Raw genomic sequence first — 19,536 nt, 5'->3', positions numbered from 1 at the left:
TGGAAGCCTGCATAAAATGCTCTAGAACAGCAAAAGCAAAACAGTTCGTTTTGTGAAAGAGGGGGGAATGGGGTGGAGGCTGTGGTCAGCAAAGACTAGTGGAATAGAAAGGAGGCGACACGGCAGCTTCACATAAAAGGAGGAATCAGGATTTGCCAGGCAGAAAGAGGAGAGAAGAAACAGGAACATTTCAGGGAAAGCAGCACCTTGATCTTAGCTATGAAGGCACAAATGGGGAACATTCTGGAGTGTGTAAGGCATATGGGGGTGGGAAACCAAAGAGTAAATAGAAAATCAGACTTGGCTACATTCTGAAGGGGATCTTATGCCACACTAAGGACTTCGGGCTAAAGCATATCCTGCAGGCAGATGGAAATTGAAAACAGTCCTTAATCCTGGTAGTGACGTGATCCGATCTGGTTGTAGAAATATGACTAAGGAAAAGCCTAGATGCAAGCTTCCAGGTATGAAGTGATGAGCTCTGACCTAGACTGGAGCAGTGGAATGAAGAATGAAGGGGCAGGAGATGGCTTCTCAGGAGGTAGAACTGAAAGGCAGTAAGGAAGTTAGAGGAGGGTCACGGTTCACTCTTGGGCATCTGGGAGAAGGATGGGGTTCTGGCTGAGCTAGGGAGAAAGGGAGAAGAAATCTGTGTGAACAATTTGTAGGGAGAATGCCCTGTCAGTTCTTTACCGTGTGCTGAATTTTGAGGTGCCTCAAGGGGAACTCCTATGAGTAGTTGGAGATACAGATCTATGGCTGGAGAAGAAATCAGGCCAAAGCATGAGATTGCCTTGGGGTGAGGGGGATGAGGAGGGGAAGGAGGAGAAAGGGTAAGAAACAAACCCTAGGGAACCCCAACTTCTCAGGGATGGACAGAGGGACAAAAAATAATTGAAGAGGCAAAACACTTAGAAGGATACACAAGGGGGACCAGGAGAAGGAAGTAAAGCAGAGCTCAGAAGAGAAGACAACTTTCCTGACAGAAATACTAACCGTTAGTGGCAAATGGACAAGAGAGGCAAGTAGGACAGTGTCCACTGGTAACTCAGTGTTCTTACCCACCCTAGTGAGAGCAGCAGTGAGCGGAGAAATCAGACGGCAGTGGATTAAAAAGAGAATGGGACCGTGCTCCCGTCAGCAGCACATACACTAAAATTAGAACAATATAGAGAAGATCCCTGAGCAAGGACAACAAACAAATCTGCAAAGCATTCCCTGTTTTTGTCTTCTGGAGGAGCAGCTCCAGCAGGGCAAGCTTCTCGCATGCATCGCTTCAAGACCAGGCCAGTGTGGCTGAGTAGATGGCTCCACACTAGAAGGCAAGGAGCTAGAGTCCTATCTTAGGAAAATCAAAGCGTAGAAAGGCAAATAAATCTTCCTCCCTCTTATCTTTGGTCATGGAATAATGGTGTTTATTGTTAAAAAAAAAAAAAAGAGGGCACCTGGGTGGCTCAGTCGTTAAGCATCTGCCTTCGACTCAGGTCATGATCCCAGGGTCCTGGGATTGAGCCCTGCTTCGGGCTCCCTGCTCGGTGGGAGCCTGTTTCTCCCTCTCCCTCTGCCTGCTGATTCCCCTGCTTGTGCTCTCTCTCTATCAAATAAATAAATAAATAAATAAAATCTTTAAAAGAGAGAGAGAATAGGACCTAATGAATAGAATAAGTCATGTAGTCTTCTTTCTTGAGAATCTGATGATGAAAAGGTGAAATGTAAGGCATTAGCCCAGAAAAAAAGGAAGTTGAGCTAAAGAAAGAATGGTTGTTTTTGTCACTGTTTTTTATTTCTTTAACGTCTGGTGGAGTCTCGAGCACATGTGCACCCAGAAGAGAAAGGATGGGTCACAAACATGAGAGGAGGGGAGATACTGAGGAAGCCAGATTTTGAGGGCTCAGGGTGAAGGTCAAGACTTGGAAAGTTGTAGAAGTTTTTCTTCCGGGATAAGAGGGAAGAAGGAAGAATAGGTTTAAGCCTAGAGACGTCTGAAGATGGTGAGGAAGACCAAGTCGGTGAGTTGATGCCTGACGACCTCTTTTTTTCTTGACAAAGCAGCTGGCGAGGAAATCTCTGAAGGTAAAGACAGAGTGAACAGGTGGAGAGAAGATGTTGTTAATAAATACCAGTGTGTTGTCTACTCCTTTAAACACATTGCTTCACTTTCTCCAGTGACATCATTAAATACTCATCTCAAGAAAGTTGGTTAAGGGGCTCCTGGGTGGCACAGTCGGTTAAGCGTCTGCCTTCAGCTCAGTTCTTGATCTCCAAGTCCTGGGATCGAGCCCTGCATCCAGCTCCCTGCCAGCAGGGAGTCTGCTTCTCTCTCTCTCTCTCTCTCTCTCCCTCTGCCCCTCCCCCCTGCTCATTTTCTCTCTCTCTCAAATAAATAAAATCTTTTTTAAAAAAAAGGTGGTTAAATATGACAGTGGAAAATGCAGACCACAAACTTCTAGATACAGAAGAATCTCTGTACAGCAAGACTAACACTGGGTTTACATAGCTTTGCCTGGGGCTCCACAAATGCTTTTGATAATGCTTCCTTTAAGCAACTTTGAGGTAAATTTGGGGTATAAGATTTAGAATGTATTTGGAGTAAAATATTCTGGTACTTGGTATCCTACCAAAAAAAAAAAAAAAAATCAAAGAAACAGCCACAGAAAGCTGGACTTTGCCTAAGTAGGGGAAATATCTTAAGCCTGCGAGAGAATTGATGTGTCTTTCCAGCCTTTTTAGAAACTCAGACCACTGATTATCAGGTCTGGTGTGTGCTGCATGGTTGCCCTGAACAAATGAGCCTCAGACACAACCATAAAAAAAAGACATCAGACTAGACAAACTATCATTTAGAAAGAATTAAGACAGCCATATTGTATGCTAACCATCAGCTCATCTACGGCTGTTCTGGTGTCACTACTCTCCAGAGGCTACTTAATCTCATTGAGACAAGACAGCCAGCCTAATTGATACAGAAAATGAAAGCCCTTTGATCTCATATCAAACAGAGTCAGACTAAGAGAAGGATCCAGCAGGCAAGACAACTGTCTTCCAAAGGAGAATTAACACGGCAGGCAGGAAAGTAGGAAAGTGGTAATATCTTACTTTCGAATTCCGTGGACTTGGTTTACTTAAATAAGGAATGAAAAGTAATAAATTCATCTCAATGTATGAATAGGGTTTGTTTGCTCTTAGTGCTATGAAATCTTTCAGATTATCAACATTTGTTATAGTAGTGATGGAAAGCACAATAGAAGCATAATAAATATAAGAACACCTGCCTTTTAGCATGTAACTATAAAGGACAGGTGTTTGTCAACGACAACCATTACTGCTATGATCTGTTGCCCCTACTAAAGAAGTTCCTTGGAAGGGGTTTATTATATTGTGATTTAAATAGCATTCTCTATGCTTTGTAAACAATTTAGGTAGCTACCCATGCAAAACAAACAAACAAACAAACAACTGGCTTTGCAATAATCAGAATATCTATGAATATACTGATATGTCTGTAAAGTTATCAGAGCACTTGTTCATATGTCAGGAAACTCATCAAAATTTGTGTTCTCCATTCTAATGCAAAAAGTATACACTTCAATAATCATATCAGTTGTATTTTACATACTTAATATAATGGTGGTTTTGAAAACCAGTCCAAGACTATGATTATATAAGTAAGATTAAATAAATTATGGTATTTAGAAAGAAAAAAAGGATTAATACAGTGTTTTTCTTTCAGATACAGAGGATTACTTTGAAAAGTAACATACTCTCTAGTTTAGTTGGTTCTGCCAACAGGATCTCATTTTTGATATATGTAAAAAGCCTTGAGTATCTGATATTTGGGAAAGCGTATCCTCCCTCCCACTATTCGACATTTTTAAAGCTGAGAGACCATGAAAAAAATACAACCAAAGAAGTGTCAGAAAGGAATCAAGGCAGAATATAAAATAACATCTTTTTCTTTTTCTTACCCAAGACAGTATCCATAATGATGAATAATCAAATCAACAACTAATAAAATAACATGCATTTGAATAACCTAGAAAAAATGTGGCTGATTGTATATAGTGTCTGGATGTCTTCAAAATAAGCTCTGGCCCTCTTGGGATTTTTCTTCCAGTAATTTACAAGCCCAGACTTCAAACTTTTGGACTACTCAGCTGTCCACTTCTTTTTCCTCCTCATTTAAAAGTGACACCAGTGCTCTGTTCCACCATCTTAGAGGCACCACACCTGTGGTTTACTGAACTCGCATGAGACTTCCATCTTGCTAAATGAATACAGCACCTGGCTTATGATCTTCCTCCATGTCCTCATTCCTCATCGCCACTTTCTGACAACTTCAGAATGCATGCTGAGGACCCATCAGTTACCTCAGCTGTCGAGTCCCAGGATCTTGTTCCCTGAGGTCCTCCAACTCCAGCCTCCTTCAGCCATGCACCAGCAGGATCATTCCCTGAATTTAACCACGACAGGCACTTGGAATATTTGGTTTTTATACACAGCCCCCAGTTGTACCACTGCACTCCTCCCCTTCCCAACCTTCTCCTGCTTTCTGCTCCCTGAGTTCAATAAATGCTAAATCCCTCATAGTTTAATCCATCCATGAGCTCTCTTCTGAGCCCATTATTGCCCTCTCCACCTAGGCCCCTGTCATATCCTTGTCACCCACAATGTCAGTGGGCAAAACCACATCATACACGCTATCCAGTGTTCCCATGTATGCCCAGGAGCATTGCTGGAGGAAAGCCGGGACTACTCCTGCTCATCATTCCACACTCATGCTTGCTTCCATTGTGCCACAATGCCGACAACAGTCCCCTGACTCGGTGCTGGGAGCATTCTCCCCAGCAACTCTACACACATAATTCTCTCTCCTCAAAACCTTCTGTATCTTCCCTGTAGCATTCATAGCAGAGACTTCCCAAAGCAATTGAACGTAACTGGTCTCGTATCTCCTCTGCATCTCTACATACACCTGTCTCTTCATTTAATTTCCCTCAATTTTCATCTGCTTCAAAGGCACTTCTTACACCACGTATCCGACTTCCAATTCTATATTTTGAAATTCAAGCTCTCTCCAGAAGCCCAATGTCACTTTAACAACTTTTTATAACATGTCCCCACACTGAGTACTCAGGTGGCACATGGTAGGCACGCAGTAGGTATTTGTTGAATGAATGAGGAAATAGATAAATCTACACCTGGATGTTTTACTTCTGATTTGACTCTAGATAAGGGGCATTCACTGGAGGAGAAAAGGATCATCGAAGAGGAAAGCTGCTTTCTGCTTCTTCCACTCCAGCTGTTGCCAGTGCCTTCAACTCTAATCTTTGGTGCTCAATTGATTTTTCAACAGAGGTGGGTTTTGGGGGGAAGTAATTGGAACAGGGAACCAGGCCCACATATGATTACTCTAAATGAAATAAAAACAACTTGATTGCACACACAGTGTTTTAAAGGGCAATAGTTAAACGTATATTACTTCAGTACACAGTATGCATAAAGTAACCTCACAAAATCAAAAGGGCATCACATCACCTCCAAACCATCTTGATCACTAGCATTCCTTTGCTACATTCAAATTCTTATAACCTGATGACTACTGTTTTTGTGTTCTTCAAATGTATGGGGTCGTTATGATGGTGTAAAAATGGTCACCCACCACATCGTTCTATATGTTTTCCCACATGCGGTTTCTATTATGTATGCTATTTTAAATTTCTTATGATCTTGTTAAAAATATGTGTTTATAAATTGTAAATTCTGGGTTTTTTTTTTGTTTCTTCGGCTATGATTTTTTCCCCCTCTAATATGGATGGATTCCAGAAAACCCAGAAACAATATCTAACAAGATCAGAGCAGAGGAAGGAGAGGAATGGCAAATAAACATTTTCCAGTGTCGAGTTAGGAAGATATTCGATCTTTCAATGTGCTCAACAAATGGGTTTAATAATGCACATTTCAGTATAAAACAGTTCACAACAGAAATATTTGCTACTCAGCCCATTTATCCTGGGAATTACACAACATGGACCATTTTCAATAACTCTTTTCATTATAATGATTTCCTCCTGCTCAAGCAACAGAGATGTACAAACCATTTTGGTCTAGAAATGTAATATGTCGAGATACAAATGTATTAACAAAAATTAAAATATAATCATTTTCATCACCTTGGTTCTATGTTATGTTGTCTTTCTCAAGGTACTTTTTAGCCTTCTAAAATCTTTCCAGCCAGAATATAAAATTGCTTTTTATTCAGAATCCATACAACTAGACAACTTGACAAAGCAGATTTATTTAAAAGTCATGGTAAACTACTGGTAGACCAAAACAGGAGATGAAGATATATTTTTAGGAAATCAATTGGTTTCTCTACATTTTGTAAGTTAAAGATCTTGAAGTGCCTTTTGAATTGTAAAAAATATATTGTTTGGTATAATTTTGACTTGTAGAATTTTATATTTTAATGTCAATCCATATATATTATATAGATAGTAACTTTTACTTAAAAAGACCATTGAAATATGTGAAACCTCTTTGAACATTCTGAATGAGTGGAAGTATAACATCATCCATTTCATCATTTATTCATCCAACAGGCATTCGAAGTATATGATGTGTATAGCACAACAGTAGAAACTAATTCCCCAAGGAGTTTAACAAGTAATAGAAAGAATTAAGATATATTTCTATATCACTATAATTCACAATACAGTAGTCCCCCGTTATCCACTCGGGATACTTTCCAAGACGCCCAGTGGATGCCCTAAAACCACGGATAGAACCAAACCCCATATATACTGGTTTCTCCTATGCCTACATACCTATGATAAAGTTTAATTGATAAAGTAGGCACAGTAAGAGATGAACAACGGTAACTCATAATAGAACAATAATAACAATACACTGCAGTAAAAGTTATGTGAATGTGGTCTCTCTCTTTCTCTCTCAGAGTACCTTATTGTATGGTACTCATCTTCCTTTCTGTGATGATTGTGAGATGAGAAAATGTCTACATGATGAGAGGAAGTGAGGTGAATGACGAAGGCATTGTGACCTAGCGTTAGGCTACTCTTGAACTTCTGAGGATAGGTCAAAAGGAGGATCATCTGCTTCCTGACGATGGTTGACCGCAAGTAATTAAAACTGTGGAAAACGAAACCACGAATAAGGGGATCTACTGTAATAATTGCCAAAGCTATGCCGTAAACATTTATAGGACTATTGAGATTTATGATAATTTTTTTTTTACTGGTCTGACAATTTAGCGCTTAGAATTGTATGTTTTACAAAGCTACCTGAATGGCAAGCACATAAAGCACTTCATTCATTCTTTTAGCCTTTGTGGACTCAGAATTTTTGACCACGTTTGTCTAGTACTTGGAAAGCAAAAATTCAGGGAGTGTTTAATGACTGAGCACATATTGTGAATAAGGCACTAAGCTGGGCACTGGTCCTAAACATTACAAACGAAGACAGCAGACATGGTCCCTTTGCTCCAGGAGTTCCTAATCTAATAGGGCAAGAAGGGGGGAAAAAAAAAACCACATTTGCCCTGAACATGTCTTTCATTCCTTCCTACATTCTCACCATCACTGGAATTGAACTTTATTAGGCATCAAAGCAACCACATTATTTCATCCATGCCCCCTAGGAGCAGCAAGCAATACAATTGGTTATGGTTGATTTTATGGTTCGCCCATGATTGTTGATAAGACATGTCAGTGTTTTCTAAAGCACTGGATGCTGCTGGTATAACCCACACATGGGTTAAAAGTGCTGAGATGGCATTTCTGATCCACTTGAGCAGCAAGCAGTCTTTGATAAAGGGCTTCAGATCGCAGAGGCAGAGGCCCCTTGAAGGAGCAAAATTCTACCCAGGAAGTGAGAGCTCCGAAAGATTTGCTTCTGGGGACTCTTCCTGGTGACATGACGGCTCCTTCCCGTCCAGAGCTTTCCTCTGTGGATGAGAACGGAAACAGCACGGGAATGGAGGAGAAGACAGGGAGAGCTAACGCAGAACAGACCGTACAATGTATGAGAAAGTGTAGAAGAAAGGAAGAAAAGGCAGGATTTATGAGGAGAATGGGAGGGAAGAGGGGGAAGGAAGGAAGTAGGGAAGGAGGGAGGAGAGGGGGAGGGGGAGAGAAGAGTCGGAAGGGAGAAGAAGAGCCTATAACACTAGCAGCAAGGGATCCAAGGGTGTGGTGGCTGTACCGATTGAACACAGAGTACTGTGCAGTAAATCCTGGGCCAGGTGCCCAGGAAAAAGGACAGTAAAACTCTTAAGAAGTGACAGCTGTTTTATCAGGAGGAATATTAGTAATAATCATAGCTAACATGTACTTTCCATGGGCCAATCCCGTAAGTGCTTTGCATGGATTAACTCATTAAATCCTCAAGACAACCCTGGAGGCAGGGAGTCTTAACCCTGATAAAGAAACTGAGTTTCAGAGACGTTAAGTAATACCCAAGGACACAGAGCCACTGAGCAGCAGGGCCTGGATTTTAATCAACAAAGCCTGGCTCCAGTGTTGCAACTTTTTAAGCACCATGCTCCCCCTCACTGGCTCTCACCTCCCATGCGAGAACCTGGAGTAGGAATATGGTAGGAAAAAGGCATGACGGATTGAGACATGAATCTGGCCACCCCTGGCTTCCAAACCGCTTTCCACTCTTGATATGAGGAGGGACAAATATTTTGAACAAAACATTTATCACATACACATTCCAGTGTAAGACATACATTCCAGTGTAATTTCAATTAACTGAATAACTGAGTGTATAATTTTAATGCTTTTAGGTAAAATCTTATCTGGGGGGTGTTGAATCAAATTATCCTTAAGGAACACCCTTGTGAACAATCCCAGCTGAAGCCCCCCAGCAGAATATTGGTTACGTGTAAAATACCTAAATTTAGACAGATTGCACTAAGCTATGTATTATAGATAAGGTTTGTATAGATAGATAGCAGGAGCTCTTGCAGATAGATAAGTTATTCTTAATTAATAAACCGTCAGCTAGCTAAGGACTGGCTGGTTGTAAGACTGGATAAGAGGAGAGCTCATTTATTCATACATTTGACAAGTATTTATTGCCCACTATGTGCCGAGGGATTATTTTAGTGATACAAGAGAATATAAAACAAAATTGAAGCTCTTCTGTAGATTACATTCTGGAGGTGGGGGGACACCGATACTAAACAAACAAATAAATAAAGCTCTAATGTGTCAGATGGAAATGAGTGCTAAGAAAAAAAAAACAAAGTGAAATAAGACGGACAGAGATGGAAGTAGATGCAATTCATGTCGGGTGGTCAGAGAACCTCCCTTTGATGACTTTGAGTGAGACCTGAAGGAAGTGAAGAAGACAGCTGCGCAGATGTGTGGGTGGAAGAGCATTTCAGCCAGAGGGAACAGCAAACACAAACCTCAGAGATGGGAATGTGCTTGGTGAGTTTGAGGAACAGTAAGGAGGCCAGTGTGGCTGCTACAGAGGGAGCAAGGGGGAGAGCGACAAGAAGAATCAGAAAAGGGCAGTGTAGGACAAGATGGAGATTTTATTCTGAGAGAAACGGGCGACACTGGAGGGTCCGACACTGGAGAGCAGTGATATGAACTGTGGAAATATCCCTGGGAAGTTGAAAAAGAAAAGAAAAAAGAGGGTAGTGGAGGTGGGGTAGCGCCTCTTGTGTGTTTCTAGGGAGTGAGTATGGGATAGGAAATACAACGTCATCTAAGGCCAAGTAAACTTCTGCTAAGCTAGGAAGAGACTGATAGGATGACAAATAGCTCTTAGAGCAAGAAAAGTGGGAGCCAGGGGCGCCTGGGTGGCTCAGTTGTTGAGTGTCTGCCTTCGGCTCAAGAAAAGTGGGAGCCAGGGACTGTGGGAGAGTGATGGGGGAGGGGGTGGGAGCTCTTGCAGGGAGACAACATAGTGCATAGCTTTTAACACAAATGTCAGCACATATGGGCCACACCAAAACAGTGGAAAGGAAGAACAGAGAGCCAAACGGAAGGAAGAGGGTGAGGAAGACAGGGAGGTACAGACTAAGAGGTTGAGCAGTACTGGGGTAAGGTCTCAGGTGAGACAACCCACTCTCTCCTCCATCCCTCACAGACCCATAGACGGTTGTGGTTTTGTCAAAGCCTAAGATAATTTTGAGTCTGCACTGTTTCTGGGGTTGTTCTTCCTGCAATGGGTAGACGTTTCAATCCAGTTGAAAAAGAAAATCATCAGTCAAAGGGTTAGCTGTCTTTAAAAAGAGATAGATTAGGAAATGTGATTTCAAGAAAGGAATGTCGATTGTGTATTAATATTTATTAAAGGTCTGTTAAATGCAAAATACACATAGTTGGCACTGACTGAATTCTCAGCCCAGCTTATTATGGTGGATAATTTATCCCTACTCTACAGGTGAGGGAAACTGGGGATCTGAAGGTTTAAGAACCTACTCCAATGTCACAGGGTGGCCAAACTTCTAATCCAGGACCATCTGGTTCCAACTGCGTAAATGTCCCTGCACATCTAGGGAAAACCTTAAAACCAACCATGCACATGGGCCAGTGTTGTAGAAAACAAGAACACAGAGGCAACAGCCTGTTCCTCTGCACACATTTTAATAACAGCTTTGGGTCAGCAGTACTCAGGTTGTCTGACATTGCTGGAGCCCCTCAGATTCACAGCATGCTGCCTTTTACCACCCCCACCTCCTCCCCAACCGCTCACTTCCCACTGCCTCACGGGAGGCTGGCTGCCACATTTTCGATGGTTTTCAGACATGTCACATCTCCCAAAATTATGCTTCATAATATCTTTGAAGAATTTCTGTGATCACCCAAGATTTCTAATCTTTAGTATCCTGGTTCTGTGAGTACTATTGTAATTTATTTATCATATTTTATTAATGAGGGTTGATTAATCTAATCCATCACATTTCGTGTTAGCCAAGAAAAAACCTGGCTCTTCTCTCCTTATCCGGTGAATTTTTCTAATGTTTTCCTAGAAGTGTTCATTTCTATTCAGTCTTGAAAGTCCAGAGGCTTATCTTAGAGAAACCCCAATATATTTCACATTTGAGGTCCACAACCCTCTCTGGATTGCTAACATCAGAGTCCTATCCACTGGCGCTATTCTTATTTAGGGGATTTATAAGAATAGATGTATAATGATAGTGCCAGACTATAGCATTTTCAAGCTACAGCTGCTATACCCATCGTTGAGTCTAATCATCTTTTTTATTGACAAAGACCTTAAAGTCCAGCCACTGAAGTGTGTTGTCCAAGGTCACATAGGTAGTTCATGGCCAACTTCAGGTTAAATTTCAGGTCTTCTGACCCGCAGACCAGCAACCTCAATTACCTTTCCATATCTTCTCTCATGAAGGTAAAAGTCTCTGTTACATCTCTCCAAACTATTTTCATAACATCTTCCTGAATGATTAGCAAAGCCATTAAATAGGTATAGACACTGAAAGTCAGAAAGGTTAAATGACTGGTAACTGAGGAGTATAGTGAGCATTGCTGTGGAGGAAGAACTGGGAATAAAACACAAGTTCTTGGCTTAGAAATCAAGGATTCGCTCCTTTAAAATGCATTCACATAGATAAGGGTATTGCTCAATAAAATTAGCAATCTTTCTCAGTTCTGGGTTCTATAGTGTCTCATTTACTTCAGAGTTTAGTACTTGCTCTTTTTAAAGAAAAATCGTTTAATTGGAATTCTCAGGGGAAGACAATGCAGAAAATTGCCTAGACATTTTTCGTAGGTCAGATTTTGGAATATGCCTTTCAGACAAATTTAGAAATTTATCTGAACATATTTTCTTTCAGACAAAAATGTTTTCAATGACCAATATCTGCAACACAAGAGAAAACATAACAAATCCACACCAAGTAACAGGATGACCCTGGTTCTTTCCTGTTTAAGCTAAGTGGAACACTGTCCTCAACTTTTCACATGTTATTCTAGTTATGCCACGCTGTTCCAGTCATTCTGTGCCTGCTTGATTCCGTAACACTCATGCAGAGAGACAAGAACCATTGCTGCCTTCATTGACCACCTACTATGGCCAGATGGCACAGCCGGGAGCTGGATCATGGCCAAGGGGAACAAGGCACGGTGGACGCACTTGGGGAGCTCAGGGTGGTGGAGAGCAGAGCATGGAGCTTTTAAGGGGAGTAGAAAGCAGATGGCCTCAAGGAGTCAGAGCCAGGAGGGACGTCGTTCAGCTGAAGGAATCTCCTAGGTTTTAAGAGCTGGGCCTTAAAAAGATGATCGGATTTAGAGGAGAGGGCTAACAGGAAGGGAACTGCAGGTAGAGGAGAAACGGTTCTGAAGCCCGGACATCAGCACACCGATCCTTAAACTTTGCTGGCATTACATAAAACATTTTTACCATATATCTCCCTGAAGGAAATAGGAAGAACTAGTCCCAAAGGAGAGGGATGAAGGGTCTAAAGCCAACTTCCCATTGACTAACATTTATTGGACATAAAATACTTGCCAGTTACTATACTAGGTATTAAGGACACTAAGATCTGAGTAACTGAACAAATTTATAACAGGGTTTAAAAATCGGACTCTCTCTTCAATTTGTGGAAAACTGTTTGATCCACACAGCTACGCAATTAGATACTTTGTCTAGAAATCCAAAGAGCCTTGCCAAGAATTCATTCTATATTAGTTTTAGGAAGAATCCATAATGAGACAAGGTAAAATAGTTACATGAATATAGACATAGACATTATATAATCTCATTTAAGAAGACAGATTTCAGTGCACAACAGGATAGACCTAGAACACCGTTCATTCTAGAAGAATTAGGTTGCATGGACACTCCATACTTAGAGCCCAGAGGCTACATCGCTTGGCCCGGGGACCTGGGCATGTATTTTCTTCACTTGCTCCTGCTGCCAGGCCATTCACAGAAGTTTCTCTCAGGTGCCTTTCTTTGCCCTTCCTCCTACCTCCCAAACCCCACTTTATCATGATGTCCCCCCACTGTGTTGTACCTTCTCTGCTTCATCTGAACAGTCTACCTAAAACACGGACGCACCGTTTAGCTCAACGGAAGGCAGCTATGGCAACACAATTGTTAGGCCACGGGTACAGTTGAGATGCTAGTATTATCTTAGAAAAGAAATGCTAGAAATCAGTGAAAACGATAGGGCACTATAAATCAAAAGGAAATGTAGGCATTTCATTATAAGTGTATGTCCATGGTTATTTTTCTGATTACTCATAATACTAATATAGATGATGAAAGGATTTTAAGAACACGTTTTGAACATGTCACGACAATATGCTAAGAACATACAGGTATTCACACACACACACACACACACACACACACAGGACAAAGAAGATATGAGTATCAAAAGGGAAAAAAGGAAAATATGATGACAATTATACAAATATGAACATAGTACTGACATGTTGCAGAGGGAGCCCAGGGATAATTATAGAACAGTAGGACCCATGAAAACGGAAAGTTTCAAAAAATAATAATAACGTCTGGTTTTTTCTTCTTAAATTTTTAAGCTACTACCTGATATATTTTTTCCCCTCCTGGCAAATATCAAAATCTTTGCAAGTTTCACTGCTTCAATGCAATACACTAGATCACATGCAACAAGAAAAGAGAAAACTCCAGGTCATTTCCAAATTGACAGGAAGTAATTATTTAGAAGATTGAATTTAAAAATCATTTAAAATTCAGAATTTTACAATTGAAAAAGTTGGTAGTACAATTAAGTTTTCCTAGGATATTGAGTACATTTTCAATATTTTAAGGGAAAACCTAAGAAAACATCTTGGAAATGCCTGGGGAAGAAAAAATGCACTAAAATGCACTGCACTATGTTATACTATTTCTGTTAAAATTATAGTTTTTCATAGTAATTACTCAATAAAGATAACATTTACATACTCATATAAATCAAGTTAAAGATAAGGGTAACTGATTTTGAAGTTATTAAGCCAGAAAAGTTGTTTTTTTTAATTAAAACAATAAACAGGAGATCTTTATAGACTAAAAGTATACATTTACATGGACCTCCAGTTAAAATTATTGTGTAGCAGGTTATCGCAAAACCTTATTTCCAAGTTTCTGGAAAATACATTTTATAAATTCAAATAGCCAGTATAAATCAGAGATGATTTAGAATTCTATGTACATTATAAAATTACTAATTTTAAATAAATTACTCATTCCTTAAACAAGATTACAAATTATAGAGCAGAACTTTAAATTTTATTTTTATTTTAGGGAAAAACAAAAGTTTACAGATATGTGATATGAAGTGTTCACACATAGACTGCATCTCTTATGTGACACTAGGAAATTTTTCTGTATAAGCTACAACATCATATTTGAAGATAAATCCAGAGTTCTAATTTTTAAAAACCTGTAAGATGATTTGCAACTTTAGGATATCAGATACATGGCATGCAAATCATTATTCTTGAATGCTATGTATTCATTCATAAAAGACTTCTAAACAAAGGAGTTGGAATTTGGTTCACAGTTTATAAACTTTGCACAAATTTTGTTATGATAACCTGTTACCCACAGAGGAAGTTATCCATAAACAAAAACAATCTGGTATTTACTAATTTTACACAATCCATTGTAAAACTTCCTGGTCTAAGGCTTTAACCAACTGGGATTTCATATGAACCATAACCAGAGAGAGTGAACAATGATAAATTAACAGTATCAGAGAAAGCAGATGACATAGAGTTAACATTCAGTGTATATAATTAAATAAAGTTTTTTTTTCTTTCTTTTTTTCTTTCTTTCTTTCTTTCTTTCTTCTTTCTTTTCTTTCTTTCTTTCTACCTCATACAAGTGATCTAGTGATCTAAATCATGGAATTTCAAATCCATCTATGGTTGTTGTCAAATTCAGTAATTAAAAATGCAACCCAGTGTAGAAAGGACATTTTTCTCTTAATTTTAAAGATATTTATGGCTTACTATTTTTTAAACAAATTATTTGCCCAAATAAATTCTTGCAATCACTTGCTGGTTCCTATGACTATTTATTGACAATTATTTCTAAATTACATAAATGTGTTAGTCACCAAGTAAATCTTGTTTTAAAAATCATTGATAAGTGTAGCAATTATAAAAATGTAAGATTCTCATTTGTATCTCTGGTTTAAAGTCTAATTAGTGATTTGTACTGATCCAATATTTTATATAAATACAAAATCTAACAATTTGTTTTCTTGAGTCTATATGAGGTTATAGATATCTTTACAAATTTTGTTCAGAAACTGAATTTTAGAAGACATGCTCCTGAACACAAAACGTATTTTATGAATTATCTTAAGCATAAAGAAACACAAATACCCACTTTTATCATTCAACAACACATTACTATAATGCATTGCAAAATATTTGCTAATGGAAACGCAACAATTTTTATTTACCTAACCTGTTACTTCACACTGTAGTATAGAATAAATTTTATAAAGGCAAAACTTTGATTTATTCTGACATTAGCAACATGATTTAATTCAAAAAGTCAAAAGATTTATAGAGGTAATATTTCCAATTCAAACAGTATTTTGCTGGATTTCAATTTTTCCACAGAGCTCTGAAATAAATAGATGTTTTTTAACTTTGCTTTAAGATGTTTAAAGGGGTTTCAAGTATTCTACAGATACAGACTTTAGAGAACACTGAATTCTTAAAAAAAAACAAAACTTTTTTTTTGTTTTTGTTTTACTCCATGGTAGGGTCTTGAAGACTTTTTTTGTCCAAAATTTCATTTTCACCTGCAATAATTGTATTCAGGTTTTCTAGCAGGTAAAGTATACATTCTTACAAGGTTTCAAATTTCAGAATTCCAATAATGCATTTAAACTGAGCACCCACTGAATCACGTTCTGTCCTCTTTGTTGTGTGTGTCTATTATCTTCCAATTCTAATATTTATATTAAATTTTAGTCTTTTTAGCTCCCCAGAAATACCTTAGTGAACCCTCAGCAATTGCTAACCACTTAATAATTGTGAACCGGTGAGCCCCTTCAAGTAGATCGTTAACCACAGAGAGCCTGACAATTTCCAAATCCTATCCTCTGTCCAAAAGGAAAAGATAGGGCTTTGTGAGGCCGAAAGGAAGCGAAGGAAAACAAAACAAATGTAGCTCATGCTGAAAGTGAAAAGTGCTTGGACAGATTAGTATTTTCTTTTCTGCAAGGCGCCCTGCCAGACTTTTTTTTTTTTTTAATAGAGAAGAGTTATTTTTTGGTCTGATTTTTCAGTTTCTTGGAAAGTGTTGGTATTTACCATCCCCACCGGCCCCTCATAATTGTGGTTGGTTGGTTGTGTTTTTTCCATCCGTTCACATCACAGACTGCAGATCCCCCCGCCTCACTCTGTCAAAACCCCTACTCTGGGCAACCCTGGGTTTGGAAACTCCGCGGACTCCCGACGACATATCCCACTCATACTCTCACGCCTCTTATTTTAGTTGCAAGATCCCTCACTCCAGTTGCAGTGAAAGCCGGAAATTTTCATTTAACTACCCCCCCCTCCTTCTCGCCCCCCACTTGGAGCCGAGAGCTGGGGAGCTAAGAGACTCAGAGCACAGCCGGGTCTCGGCCGCCTCCCCTCTCTCCGGAAGGCTTTAATTTGCACACTTGCTTGCCACTGCGCAGCGAGCCCCTAGCCCCGCCGCCGCCGGGTGGGTCTCCGGCAGAGTCGGCCTCCTGGGCCCCCGCCCCCGCTGCTTCCCGGGCTCGGCCCCGAGCCCCGGCCGGAGCCCCGCAGCCCCGTCCGCCCCCAGCGAGCGGCGCGGGCGGCGCCCTCCGCCGTCCCTCCAACGTCCCTCCGCCCTCCGCCGCTGTGCCCACCCCTTCGCGGGAGAGAGTGCTGGTAACTCCTTCCTCCGAGCGGGTTACCTGCTCGGCGCCGTGGTGGACACGTGCGAAGGTCCGACAGACACTCGCAGCCCCCTCGGGAGGCCTGAAGCTGCCAGGCCCCTCAGGTAAGGAGCTGTGCGTTCGGGTGGGTGGGCTGCGGGGTAGGGGGTCCCCCGGGGAGATTTGGGAGCGTTGCCAGGGTCGGAAGCGAGGGTGTGGGTGGGGGGTGACTGTGGTGTGTGGGGGGGTGTATGTATGCGGAATTGGCTTTAGTTAACCCCTTAGGGGCCGAGGCAGGCTAGTTACGGGGACCAGTTTTGGGGAGCTAGAGGAGTCTCTCCTAATCTGGCAAGAGGAGGACATCCCACACCAGGGACACCCCCAACACTAAGATCCTCTGCCTGCTCCCACATAGCCGTGCGCACAAACACCCACACACTCATCAAGCTTCTTAAAGCGGAATATAAACTCCACTCGGACACAGAATAATCCACACTTTAGGGTTTAAAATGCACTGCCTCTGGGGACTCCATGCGGGACATTGTGTTTCCGTGCCCCACATTCATTTCCCCACTAAAGCACACTCCAGCTCGCGGAGGTGTGGGTGTGGCCTCCCATCTACTCCACCACGAGATAAATGTTAACGCAGGCTTCTTGCAGGGGGTGTTATGCACACTTATAGGAGTGCTCGCAGGCGGCCAGTGCACAGGCTTGGAGCCCCACACGGACGCGCGTTTGCTTTAGTTTCCCAGTTTAATTTTATAATTTAAAATATCCAAGTTAAAACGCACACCCGGCGGTGCGCAGCTCCGGGCCCCGCAGCGCGCCCCACAGTCTGCACGTGGGGCGCATCTGCGTGTGCGCACACGCGGGAGTGGTGGTTCCAGTGCGGCCTCTTGTCGCTGCGCTGGTGGCGACCCTTGCGGTGCTTGGCAGGCTTCGGGAGAGGCACATGAAGGATTTCATTGAGTGTGAAGACAGAGAGCAGAGACAGAAAGCAGAAGGAGGCGGCTGCAGCCTTTGTAGTCGCGGAGGAATGCGGAAATGTTGAAGCACTATGTCAAACTTTTTTGAAATGGGGTCAAGTCACATTCAGCCAGCGTGGGAAAGCAACAACAACAACAAAAAAAAAGTGGAGGAGAGGGGGGAAAAAGGCACTGTTGCTCCCGTTTCTCTCCGCCGGAGCCGACCGTCCGGGGAGCGAGGGGGGAGAGCCAGGGCGGGCGGTGCGGGGCCGGGCTGGGGCAGCGGGCGCAGCTCCCTGCGGGGGTGGGACGTCCGCGACGCTGCCTTAGCTGCTGAGCCTCGGGTTGGACTGGGGCGGGAGGGGGATGCGGGAGGGGCGGGCTGCGCAGCCGGCGGCGGCTCCTCGGCTACCTGTGTGGCCCTAGGCCTGGCTCAGACCCCCGTGCAGGCTGGGGGTGGGGGCTCGGTCCTTGGCTCCCCCAGGATTTGCCTTCACCTTTTAAGGAGAGTTTTGAATGGAGTGAGTGTGAGGGGTTCTGTGCTCGCTGCGGTCCCCTCTGCCATCACACCGTGGGGATCGCGCCATTTGTTTCTTTAATTCCTGGCAGAAGGCTAGCGGGCCAGCGGTTGCGGGGCAGGTAATTCCGAGGTGTCCCGGGAATTCCAGACACGCGGCCGGCGTGGCGAAATGTCCGGCGGAGGCCGCGGCGGCCTTGGGTTGGAGGCTTCCTAGGTCCTGGATTGCAACTGAAAGGGGAGGGAAGTGTGCCCCTACACCCCCTGCCCACCCCCGCACTTTGTTGTGCTGAGGGCTTGGCGGGCGGGGGGGGGGGGGGGCGTTTGGGTTTTGATGAGACCAGGCCTTAAGCCGAAAGAGGAATGGAGCAGCCACCTCTGCTACTTAAGATCCAGAAGATCTGGAGAAGATCCAGGGAGTGGGAAAAGGTTCGCGAGTCCTGGCCCCGAGGGCGCAGCCCCTTCTCTCTCACCCCCGAGGCTTGGCATTTACTCCTCCCACACCCCAGCCTTTTTAAGACTAGGGTGAGTTTTGATGAGGTTGAAATTAGTTGAGAATTTCAGGGCGAGACGCGGTTATGCTACCTTCCTCCCGAAGTTATTCTTTAAGGAGATGACAAGCTAAAGTGCGACGAATACCCCTTTCTCCCACCCTTATGGTCCCCTGGGCGACTCCCCCCCTCCAGGGCCCCCCGTTCCTCCACTCCCGAGTAGCGGGAGCCCCAGCCCTCCCCGACCTTATGGGTTTCCACCAGGGAGGTCCTCCGAGTCGGAGGAAGAATTCCGTTTCCAATCCAGACTTCTTTACCCCAAAAAGACCATTTGTGTGTGCAAGTCGTTTTTAAATGTCTCCTCGTAGAAAAACTGAAAGTAGAAAGAAAGGAAGCAATTTCCTAGCAGATGTCTGACCACCCCTTCTCGCACACTCCCAGCATCGGATTACAGGGTCCTGGGAGCCCCCACCCACATTCTGCCGCCCCACACGGGTGGACCCACAGACCCTCCACAGCAGCTTGTGCACAATCCCTGAAAGCCCCATGGCACCCCGGGAGCCCCTCTCCCTGCACGTCCAGGCCCGGGGAGGAGGGGTGGGTAGCAGTGCAACACAATGATGTAGGGATAAATATTAAGCGGTGACATTGACGTGCCCGGCACCTCCCCTCCCCCGCGCTCCCGGCACA

General features: G+C 42.7%; 1 protein-coding gene and 1 pseudogene across 1 annotated transcript in view; both read left to right on the top strand.

Moving 5' to 3' along the window:
• Positions 1-1,128: 1,128 nt before the first annotated feature.
• On the top strand, positions 1,129-1,226 carry LOC113912078 (annotated as a pseudogene).
• A 15,643-nt stretch (positions 1,227-16,869) lies between these two features.
• CDK6 (cyclin dependent kinase 6) overlaps positions 16,870-19,536 on the top strand; it is a 233,323-nt gene continuing 230,656 nt past the window's right edge. Inside the window, exon 1 of the mRNA XM_035723196.1 lies at positions 16,870-16,998. The gene's annotated coding sequence lies outside the window, so the exon portion shown is untranslated. The remainder of the gene's footprint in view (positions 16,999-19,536) is intronic.

This window comes from Zalophus californianus, chromosome 12 (assembly GCF_009762305.2).
Source record: "Zalophus californianus isolate mZalCal1 chromosome 12, mZalCal1.pri.v2, whole genome shotgun sequence".
NCBI classification, from domain to species: domain Eukaryota; kingdom Metazoa; phylum Chordata; class Mammalia; order Carnivora; family Otariidae; genus Zalophus; species Zalophus californianus.
The sequence above is the reverse complement of the archived record's forward strand: the minus strand, read 5'-3'. Positions and strand labels throughout refer to the sequence as shown.